General features: G+C 36.1%; 1 protein-coding gene across 1 annotated transcript in view; it reads left to right on the top strand.

Moving 5' to 3' along the window:
• LOC117234629 overlaps positions 1 to 12,238 on the top strand; it is a 104,407-nt gene that overhangs the window by 68,265 nt on the left and 23,904 nt on the right. The gene's annotated exons all lie outside the window — the stretch shown is intronic.

Below are 12,238 nucleotides of genomic sequence, written 5' to 3'. Positions count from 1 at the left end.
CGACTATACGAGGCCATCTGTCAAAGTTCGCATACTCTTCCGAGAAATTGGCTCTCACGACTCGTCCGTATCAGGGCGGGCAGCAAGCTGTCTTTCTCGTTTCGCTCTTCGTCTGTCGAGTGTTTGAATCGGCGTCGATAGGAACGCGCGGCGCCAATCGGCTCTGCATAAACGCCGTAAAACCTGAGGCTCGTTCCACTTGGATTCAACGCCGCGATAAAGAGCCGCGCTACGCGCAAGAAGGCCAGAACCTGTTGGAAAATTTTTTAATTGCCAGCACGCGATCGATTCGCTCCGCGAGCTCTGCTCCCCGCTAACGAGATTTCGTTTATTCAGCATGATGTCTGTTGCATCCACGAGGGAGGAGTATCTTTCGATGAGCTAAATGCTTGGGAGTGGCCGGATTTTCTGGTTAACCCTTTCGCTACGAAGGGCGTGTATATATAAATATATACTGATTACTGGATATTTATAGACGTATATATACAGGGTGGTTGGCAACTGGTGGTACAAGCGGAAAAAGAAGTCGAAAATATAGAATAAAAAATTTTTTTTTTCAATTTTTCCATCGAGGCAACGATCTACAGTGAAATTCGTTATAACGAGACGTACCGAGCGTAAATTCAAAGTCGATTTTCTCGAAAACAAAGCCTCAAAGGAAAAATTTTTATTCTATATTTTCGACTTCTTTTTACGCGTAGAATCACCCCCTTTCCGCTTGTACCACCAGTTACCAACCACCCTGTATATATATACAGTAATCGTTTACTCTAGAAACGTATACACTGCTGTTCGTAGCACACTTACAACAAGGTGATATTAACCTTAGAAACGCCCAAGAGCTTCAAGTCTTTGAACAATTATCGCTTGATTTGAAATTACGATATCACTATGCGAATCTTACGATGAACGAAGAATTCGTATATTCATCGTTACGATGAAAGCTCATTTTTTCCTCGTTCATCAAATCGTTGAATCGATGCTCGTTTACGCACATCCAGCGATGAACCGATGATGATCGTCGCTTCAGAGAATCCGGGCACTACTCGCGTTATTCAATTTTCTATCGTGATATTGCAAATTTCGATGAAGACTTTAAAAGCTAGATGCTTTATATTTGTAAAGTACTTAATCGAGTTGTGATACTTGGTATTTGGTCTTGTGCTAATAGGTAATCGTGATAATAGAGGGGATATAAGACGACACTCGGAGCAATCTAATTAATTGCCTGGGATTAAGTGGCAATAAATGATCTTTTAATTCGGATTAATTTCAAGTTACGTGATTAGATTATTGCAAACGAGCAGCAGGCGGCGTTGTTACGAGTGCGACGAGTCGAAAGCGTTTCTTCTATTCAATTTTGTTGAACGCAATACGAATAGATTCTAACGAGATGAGCACGAGAATGTACGAGAAATAATTTGTCATTTTTATGTCTCATGATTTTACGTGGAATCAAAGATCCGAGAAGCTTGATCGATTTATCGTCGATTCAATGAAATTTCCAAATTTTTATATTTTAGAAATCATTCTACGATTACAAATTACGTACAAATTGCTCGTTAAATAATCGATATTCGCTTGATAATGTGAAAAGTATCGATTTTATGTTACACAAAGAATTATTATAACGACAGTGTAATTTTCGATTCGTACTACGCTCGAAACAACAAACTGCAAGACGAATCAGTTGAAAATCCAAAACTGAATCTTTGATTAACGGGAAATTCAATAAATTGCTCGTAATAACTATAGCCTATATATGTAAACTATATCAAATTCAAGGCTAAAACGTTTCGAAGTAAATGTAGCGAGAAAATACGGTTTACTGAAGATTGTCGTCACAGGAACAGGAAGCTCATTTGAATTTAATATTTTCTTGGTATACCGAGCTCTTCCAACGTCAATAGAAACGCGTGTAATCGAATTTCCTGCAGCTATTCACGGTGATGATCTAGTTGGCTCGAAATTAATTAATTCAATAAATTTATCGATTCAGCTGAAAAGTAACTAAAGGGAACAATACCGATCTAAATATAGTTGATTGACCGAGAATAAGAAAGGCTGGGTATTTTACAATCGCTTGGTTCAGTATCGTATCGTCGATATAATCGTTCGTAGGTATCTAATCGATTAATGAGAAATTAACGATAAGAGCGAAACTACATAAAATAGATCGTCTGCTTCCCATAAACAAGTCCATTGGCTATTGTCACGCGTGGTAATAGAAGACTTAACGATATCGAGCTCATATTTTTACGAAACGCATTTCGTTCGATCTTGTCTAATAATTATTATTGCAAATTAGTTTCCGAGAAGAGCATGAATTTTTCATACGGAAAAAGATGTCCCCTGAACTGCAACTATCACACGCTGAATATTTCATTAACGTCGATTATCAAAGCAACGTAACGACCTACATATTGTGTATTATATAAGTTATCGCTAACTTTTACGTACAAGTTTTTCAATCTGAGAACATTCTGATAAAATAAGAAGCCCGAGAAAAATAAATATAACACGCAAAAGTCTAATATCGAAAATATTATATTTTATATATCGTTCAAAATATTACGTCTAATGTATTATTGAAAATATTATATGTTCAATATTATTATTCAAGATATTCGAGGCAAAATATTCGTTAGAATATCTATTTAGAATCCGCCTTTCTAATTGAGCTCGTAAAGATATGAATTTGCATAAACACTCGCAATCCGATAATACGGGCGCCAATGTTTCTGGCTTCTTTTTCCTTTTTCGTCGGTACGATCTTCTAGATCCGGTCAGGTTCAGCCTTATGAATGGCGAGGGAGAAGCTGAGAAAGAAGCACAGCACCTCTTTCGTTAATCTCGGTGTGTCAAGGTGCGATTGAGTTTCCTTGCTGTCCTCGGTTAGATATCTCTCGGGGTCCTCTCTCGACCCATGTGTTCCTCCCACGGTGTCTGAAAGCCGTTTCGTGCGTGCAATAACGATAGCCGGTGCGCATACCGCACACAAACGTGTTCCTTGCCTTTCAGAAGCCTTTTTATACCGTATCTTCTACCCGATTGCACACGTCGGTTTCCTGTCGGCAGATAGTCGCCGTGATAAAAGAAACATCGTGTATCAATGTTTCGTATAATTTGGCGAGCTGAGAATTCTAATGGTCTGTGAGTCAACATTTGCAGAACTTGAAGGAGAATTCCACATATCGAATTTTTGAACAGTACGAAGTGAACTTTTATCGAAGTTACATTATTTGACGATCAGCTGACTCGTATCATGATTTATACACAAGTTATTTGATCAATAAATTTTTGCAATTGTTAATTCCTCGGTGGAAATAATGTTATTTAGGGTAAGGAAAGATTCGATTTCGATATTTTTCTTACTTTCTGTTCTTTTCTTTTTAAATTTAAAATACATCGATGTACGTAATTTGATAAAAAGAGATGCAATATATGTAATATCTATATATGTACGATATGTAGAGATGGAACAGTAAGATACATGGTATTGAAGTTATAAAGGTAAAATAATTTGAAAATGTAAAACACTTGTTTATGAAACGATTAAAATCTTGCAAGTAAAATTTGGCGATATCGACTTTTGATACCAACACCTCTTCAACATTTTTAAATTACACGCTTGCTTTGAACGGATTTCCCTTTGAAACTATGTATGTACGATACATATATGTATATACTTTATACATACACATGAAGAAAGGACATCCTTAAGCATACGTTTCTTTTCTTCGCGTTAATATGCCGTTTTTAAAGGCAGTTTTTCAAAAGAAAGCAAATGATTACTCGTGTGTCACCGAAACATGCGTGCAAAGTTGCAGTCATTCTTGTTAAACGTCTGCGATTCTTGAAAAGGTAATTGTTGCGAACGTAACCACCGAGGGAAATGGATTCGTCACTCCGCTGCTATATTCAGCTTTTTACGACACGTACTCTTTACTTTTCTAATAACTCAACGAGCACTTCGACTGATTTTTTGACGATGCAAATGGAATATCATTGCTGGCAATTTCTTCGAAAGTATTTTCCATTTTTATTGAAAAGATTTCAAACAGTTTTTAAACATTTTTTAAAAATTCAGAATAGTAAAAAGATCATTAGACTTTAGCAAATATAATAAGTGAGATGTGTCATCTACGAAACGCGAGGAGATATATTTAAATAATAAGAATTCGAAATTATTATTATATTATTATTAATATATTATTACTATTATTATTCGAAATTCAGTAGCAACAACCGTGATCATACCTTTGCAAGTCACATACTATGCATCATTCCATTTCTTCATTTTGTTGTGAATCGTTTCGTAAATTGGAAAATTCGTTGCGTCATTTGATAAATTATGGAAAGATGTTAGCACACTATCATGTACGGCCTATTAGCGTCGGTATTTATGGACGATAATTTGTTACACCATCCGTGACAAATATCATGGCAATGATTGAATAAAGAATTTTTATTTGCCGCTCGATCGTACAGAAAAGATCAACGTATGTACGTTTAATCCGTTAGTTTTTTTATTCTTCGATGCTGGAACTTGTTCTCCGAATAACTAGACGTGTCATCGAGCATTATAGTTTTTTAATTTTTTTGCAGATGCAAAATGCAGTTAATATTTCTAGTAAAATTTTTCTTTACCATATAGGTACGTAAGCGTAAACGAGAAAGATTGATTTTCAACTTTCTGTTCGATCTTTCCTTTTTAAGGAAACTGAAAGACAGGTCATGGTTGTGTCATCGAATACTAAAGTGTATACCAAGTATACGCTAAGAGTGAGTATAATAAAAATATGTCAAACGATACATTTTCTTTCCAGCAAAACAAAATAGTCTTTGCTACCTAATCTCGGCAACAATACGTTTTCTTCCTTTTCAACCTTCGTCTCTTTTTATCTGTAAACTTGTTCCCTAAGGAAATCTAATGACAAGCGTGAAATATGTACGTCGTTGAATAATAAAATAAATAGTGAATCATAAAACAATAGTAAAAAGTAAAAGAAGAAGAAATATCAGAATATTTGTTTATATACATCTGGCAGAATGCATGAATTTCGAATCGTATTTAACAGAATTTTGTTAATTATTTTGGTCAAGATAAAACGATAAGATGATCTACAATAATTTTAATATAATTTCAATATTATATATTGTATTGTATTGTATTATATATTGTATTATATATTGTGTGTATTGTATTGTATTGTACACATGTATTGTATTCTATACAGAAAGATAGGGAGAGAGAAATATCAACTCGTATTTTTCGAAAAATTTTCAACAATTTTCTCTTGACTATAATAATAGCATATTTCTAATAATTCTAATGCTATGTCTTACGTTTTTAATGCGATTTTAAAGCGAGTGTTTTTATGTGATTGTTTATTAATACAAAAAATTTTGTTGATACATTGAAATTTATTAGTATTAGGTTGTCCCAAAAGCTCCTTTCGTTTTGTAAGGAAATAACAGATACACATTTTTTCTTTTATATTAATTTATTGAATTGTCTACGATCGATTTTGTAGTAATAGAAGAAATTTATATTATTTTATTGATTTATGTATGATCCATTTTATAGTGATAGAACAAAACCATTTTTTGTTTTATATTATTTTATTGATTTATGTATGATCCATTTTATAGTAATAGAACAAAACCATTTTTTGTTTTACGTTATTTTATTGATTTATGTATGATCCATTTTATAGTAATAGAACAAAACCATTTTTTGTTTTACGTTATTTTATTGATTTATGTATGATCCATTTTATAATAATAAAACAAAACCATTTTTTGTTTTGCATCATTTTATTGAATTTTGTACGATCCATTTTGTACGTATTCCATGTAGTAATTACTACAATACAAAATAATACAAAACAAAAAATGGTGTGCATCTATTATTTTCTTATATCGTAAAACGAAAGAAGACAACTTGTCCTATTTTGAACAGTAAACTGTGCCCTTGTCCCCATCGAACATAAGCGTTAATGGGTTAAACCACCAGCTACAGCAAACGAAATTCCAAATCGGTGATTTTCGCTCTTCTTCGTCTCGTGGCACACACACACAGACTATCATAATCATTGAAATTCTACGGCATTGCAGACAAATATATTACATACGTTTGATTCGACCAAGCGTTCACTTGGGGCAGTTATCGTTATTTTTCTTTGGCAGTCTAATGGAAAAAGAGAGCAATGCTCCCAACTGTATAAATAGTCAAGTAGCGCATATTTTAAAATTTCTCACAGCACACCGGTCGAAAATCGCAACCGATATACTATATAAATATACTATAAGCCATAAGTACGTCGTTGTAAAGAAGCAACAGCAGAAGCTCACAGCAGAAGCTCACAGCAGCTGGATAAGACAAGTCCCATAGGAACCTAGGAAATTGCGCGCTTCCTTTAAATCGAATCAGCTTTTCCGCGACGCGAATCGCGTGGGAGCCTGCCAAGCTTATTTGGACTCTGGTAGGCAGACATTGCGTATCGCTTTTATACGCGGCCAATGTGTGGGGTAGAAGCAAGCAAGCAGATAGGGAGAACAAGTGGGTGTATTTGAGAGGGCGACTGTAAAACAGACAGCAGCGTGTACCAGAGGGGGATACAGAGAAACAGATAGAGGCCATAGGTAAAAAGGCTTGGGAATTAAAGCCGCGCACGCGTGACGACAGCATTGGTACGCTTATGCGTGCTAATTGCCGCCGCGGTTTTACTGCGCGTTCCACGTTTTTCGCCATCGCGCGTTCTCATGCGCCTGGCCACTTACGCTTGTGGAGAACGTACTTACGAGAGAACATGCACAAGCGTAAATTGATTTTAACGCTAGAACCTAGCGGACCTCGGTCAAAATGACCGGTCGTTGGACTTTTATTTTCGCGATTACTAAAAACCTGTGAGTGTTTTTGGTGACAATTGAAATGTTTGCTTTCATCGAGATACAGAAATACGATTGCGCGTACCTGTTTTTGATCGCTTTATCGTACTGCTTCTAATCAACCGTATGTAACGTGTTTAAATACGCATTAAAGGATGGTAGTTTCAGTGTTAATGAAACTTATGCACGATGTATGTGTGGAAAAAATATTTGACACGAACTACGTGAATGTTAGCACGTAAGAAAAATATGCACGTGTCAAATATTTTCTTCGCAACTACATCATACGCGAATATGTAAGTTTCATTATAGTTGGTGGTTTATGTGTGAATATGTTCCCTTGTTAGACGATTTCGCTGACCATTACACGCCACGAACCAAAGCTCGAGAGCGAAGCTTCTTTTTTAAACTTATAAATGAATAAAGTATTTGCCAAGCGATGGCTAGAACGAGCGAGGAGCCGTTGTTTCTTTAATTTACGTTTAATTTCTACCTCGAGCTACGTGAAATCAGATCTTATCCATTTCATAGCGATCATCGATTATACGAAAAATAAACGAACCGAAGAATTTCGATCTCGTTTGATATTCAGTAGATTTGTATATCTGTCGAGCTATTATTTTCTTCACTCTATTTAACATCCAGTATGTCGCAATAGATCTTTGTGTAAGAGTCGTTCAAGAATTTTGCAACCTGTTTCGATAGCTCATAATCCAGTCGTTTAGGATCTGTTTTCTTAGCTTCAAACACATTGCAATGCGTAAAAATTCGTGTCGAGTGGAGCGGATATAAATTACTACTCAGAATTCTCGTCCGTAGATGTTGGAAGATCAAGAAACGATCCAAAGATCGAAAAATATCAAAGGAGAAGTTTCTGCCTGTCTGACATTATTCGCGAACATTTGAGTGAAATTAATTAAACTGGATACTTTTGGTAATATTCAAATATCGAACATCTGAAATCGAAGGAAATTTAAGAAGAAGACTGAAACTCGCAAAAGATTTTTATTTTATATCCACGTCATCCGCAACGTATTCTTTCAAACTATTCGACCGGATGCATATTCGGTCGTAAAAAGAAATCGAAACGCAAAATGCATCATTACGACGATAAAGGCGGACGCTCGCGGATGCCAATGATAGTATCGTGATACGATAATAATAAAGAATAAAAGTTGCAACAGTAGTACCGAAGTAAATTATACCATCGATCACTATCTCCGTCTATTATTCTCGCTTCTTAATGACCCGTAGACTTTTATTATTTTATTATACGACCAGACTTTGCTAGATGCCTATCGCTTATTAATTCGTTTAAAGCAGCGGTCTATTCGACCGTTTCACAGCTATGATCAGCATTCAGTGTATAATTCCGCTGGAAATATCGTAATAAGGTCATAAACTAATTCCTTAAGTGGCGCCACGTACCGAGTTACACTGCACGATCCAGCGCAGTATAATGCGATCTGTTTCACGTTATATCTTTGCGTGGTCTTTTTTAATTTTATATATTTATGATACAAATGATAGATTAAGAATAACCTTGAAGTTTCTTTATTCCGCGTTTCGCGTGACGAAGATTTTTTGGGACACACTTGTACAAAATGTAACGTAACGCGTGAATTCACTTTAGAAATAGATTTATACGCTACTCTTGAACTATATCTCGTTTTAGTTTTTACGTACAGTGGCACTCGTAATTATTCATGCGATACGAACTTCGTACTTCATATGCTTTTTATAAATAGAAATAAGACTGCGTTGCTATACTTAACAGCCATGACGGTTTATTAGAATAGCGTCTTTGTTGTGGCACAATGAATGTTGTAAGGTAGCGCGGATCATACCGACACTTCGCTGTCATTTTATTGCGAAAAATCTCGCCAACATAACTTTCGATATTTCAATTGAAAATAAGTAATAAAGATATACGTAACCATGTGTTTCAATTGAATCATCTGACAGTATTATCAGCAACTGTCTAATCGTCATCCATGTAGGAATGTTTATTATAAATTAACAGAAAAGAACAGTATGATAAACACGATATTGTAACACTGTCGCAAAATTGAATATAATATCGCACTTCACGAATTCGCTTAACACTATTTCTACGTCTCAGCAACACGATAAACTTCTCTCGATCACGATTAATTCAACTCTGACCATTACCATTACTGTAACAAACCCTGGCAACGGTCATAACACTCCTTGACAACATTAACATATCTTAAAAACGTTTATAAACGATCAGCCACGTCTTTCGCTAACGTCACACCATCCCACATCCATGCTAGTAGCATATATTTGTGAATAATTGATTCGACAAATTGGAATTAATTGTCTGTATTCGATATATACGGTGTACAGTAGAGGACAAAAGAAAGTTAGTAGAAACACTGCAATTTTCGAAAAAACCAGTTACAATTTTGAGTAGATATAACATACTGTTCTTAACTAATACTAAAAAAATGTTCTCTATAATATTACTATAATAATACTATTAAATACCATTAATTTATTTTATTAATCGTATGTAATGTAAACTTTTCGGCTGTACATGCTCTTCGATGGATGAATTTGCGTTGCCTGCGCGAAGCTTCTGCAACGTTTCACGTGGCGCTTCACGGATTCGTTAAACTCGTTTCACCGGCAATAATTATAATCGGGTACACGTGTTCGCCAACGTGGAATTCCCGGCTCCGGGAACGTAGTCTGGCACGGTTTCCCTTCTTGTAAACATTCCAGATTCTTGGATTTTCGTACCGTTTTAAAGTGTCGAAGCTTACGGTGTTTATGTCTGCAAGCTCGAATTGGCATCGCGAAGAAATCCTTGACGAAAAGGGGCCGTTGAGGGTGATTTGTTTGAAACGTCGATAGGTTTTAGGGTCGTAACGAGAATCTTAATTGAGGAAGATATTCCTTGATATACGTATACAAGCATCTTTTTTCATATTTTTGGATGTAGCTAAAACAGCTACGTGCCAATCCTTTAACGTACCGCTCTTTGTTCTCTTTATCTATGCGATCGAAAAATGTGTACAATTTTGTTTCTTGCGAAATTGTTGTTTGGCTATACGAGAATATGTCTTAGGCTTTTGACATCATAAGATACAGAATACAAGATATATATAGTATTGTTTTCATGAAGACGAAAACTCTATTGTTCATTGGTGTAGGATCTTATATACTACAATTAGTTTATTTACAATAAATGGATTAAACAGATGTCGGTTAAACAGGAAACGATGGTCGTTTAACGCGAACTAGTCACAATAACGTATTGTAATTGGGACAACTAGATAGTTAATTTGCAACTTTTATTTTGCGACAACGCAATTCGCACTCTCTGAAGTCTCAACTCGCAATGCTTGTTAATTCGTTTATCGTCCCTTAGCAACCCCTTTTCTTTTCTGTCTTTTGTCTTAGCTTCGTGTCTTTAACTCCTTTAGCCCCAGGACCCTTGTCCACCATACTACATTAGTATAAAAAAATGTATTGGAAATGGTCACTTGGCGATGCTCGAAGGCTACCCGGGCAAAAGCAAACTACCGAAGCGTCCTGTTTTGCGACCAAGTTTTTCAGGACAGAAAAAAAAATAAAAAAAAAGTACATAAAAAGTATCGACAGCGTATCGGTACCTTTGCCTAACATACCATTACAAAAATTCATCTTTATTGTGAATAACGTACTTAAAATCTGTATTTTCTGGACTCAATAAACTCCTTGTAAAAAAAAAAAAAAGAAGGCCACCCAGACGCGAGAATTAAAGAGCGAAATATCATCATTCTGCATAATGAAATAATATCGAAAGAAACAAGAGAAAGTATACGATACGAGCATAACGAACAGAAAGAGGTAAATCACGCGAAAAAGAATCTCCATTGCAACGATTTCGTACAGCATGAAATTTCCTAGATTCTAGTGTCGAAAAAGATATAAACGCGTGACATGGCAAAATACCGCCGTAAACTAGAGTCGCGACAGAATGCTCTCGCGTGTCTCGTGCACCATAAACCGAAACAGTTATAGAAAACGGGCATGGAATTCTCGATCACGTCGATACAATTGTTGTTCGCTCGACCGAAAGTAGACGAGAATTCCGGTCGTGCACGGTGCACGATCACAACGTGGCAATACGCGTGTCACACGCGAATGTACGCGAAAAAGGGTATGACAGGAGAAAAAAAAATATGAAGGTCGTTTGTAGGAATTCCTAAGGTGCAACGAACGACACCGTGTCGCGCGACCGAGTCCACGATCGATAACTTTGTTTTGAAAGCGGCTCTATTCACCGAGTGTACCGCGACCAATGAACTAGAATAATTTATGAACGATCTTTGACTTGACCAGTTCGTTAAGTGGACGTTATGGACCTCGTCGAACGATCACTCTCAAAATCAGCGTTCTAATGCGATACCGGATGCAATAGTAAGCGGTGGTCGGACTGTAAGTTCACGTGATTTTGTACGAGTATGAGATCTTCCTCTTTTTCTTTACGATTGTTCAGCGTTCTTTTTTATCATTATTCGCTACCGTTTGTTTTTCTTCGACAGTTCTGACAGCTTTTCATCAGTAAGTCGCATCGTACAATTACACAATCTGTACAATTATAAAATTTATCTTCCTTTATGGCGCTTCGTATAAAACGCAACGCATACATAATGGAAAATATAAAAATTGAAAATTTTTCTGTTTCAAATTCCACCGATGAAAGATTCAGTAACCAGCAATAGGAGTTAGAATCACTGATTACTACTCACTGTATGTCGAAGACGCTTCTCATTTCATAGCATTTTATAGATACACCTAAATAATATTCATTTTTGTTAAAAGCAACATGATCTGTCTTATCTTATGTTCGGTGAATACTTTCTACAATTTATATACCAATGTATAGCTCTATCATGTTTTGATTGTTAATGTATTATCAAGCTTCAAATTATTCTTTATAAAGTCACTGTAAATTATTTTTTAGTTTATTTTCTGCATAATCGGTCGGCTCGTTCTTATGAAACTTCGAGCGTATAATAACATTTGACATCTGTTTAACTATGTAACTCTGTGTTGCATTGACTCGACCTCGTTGTCAGGGGTACTGTACTAGAGTCTTTATTTCCAGTGTAGAAGGTTTATTATAGATATCATTAGTGCGAGACAGGGTCGATCGCGGTTTCCAGGTTGACAAGAGCAGAATGACGTCAAAGTGGTGGATGTGTTGCGCAATCGTAAAGAATCGAGTGTCTTGTTTCGTTGACGGGTAGAAAAAACTACCTAAGTTCGGATAAATCAAGCGTAATTGATTCTTTCTTCCGGTGTTTGCGTGCAGCCTCAAATCTGTCTC

Source organism: Bombus vosnesenskii, unplaced genomic scaffold, assembly GCF_011952255.1.
Source record: "Bombus vosnesenskii isolate JDL3184/JDL3185 unplaced genomic scaffold, Bvos_JDL3184-5_v1.1 scf7180000013263, whole genome shotgun sequence".
Classification (NCBI taxonomy): Eukaryota; Metazoa; Arthropoda; class Insecta; order Hymenoptera; family Apidae; genus Bombus; species Bombus vosnesenskii.
The sequence above is the reverse complement of the archived record's forward strand: the minus strand, read 5'-3'. Positions and strand labels throughout refer to the sequence as shown.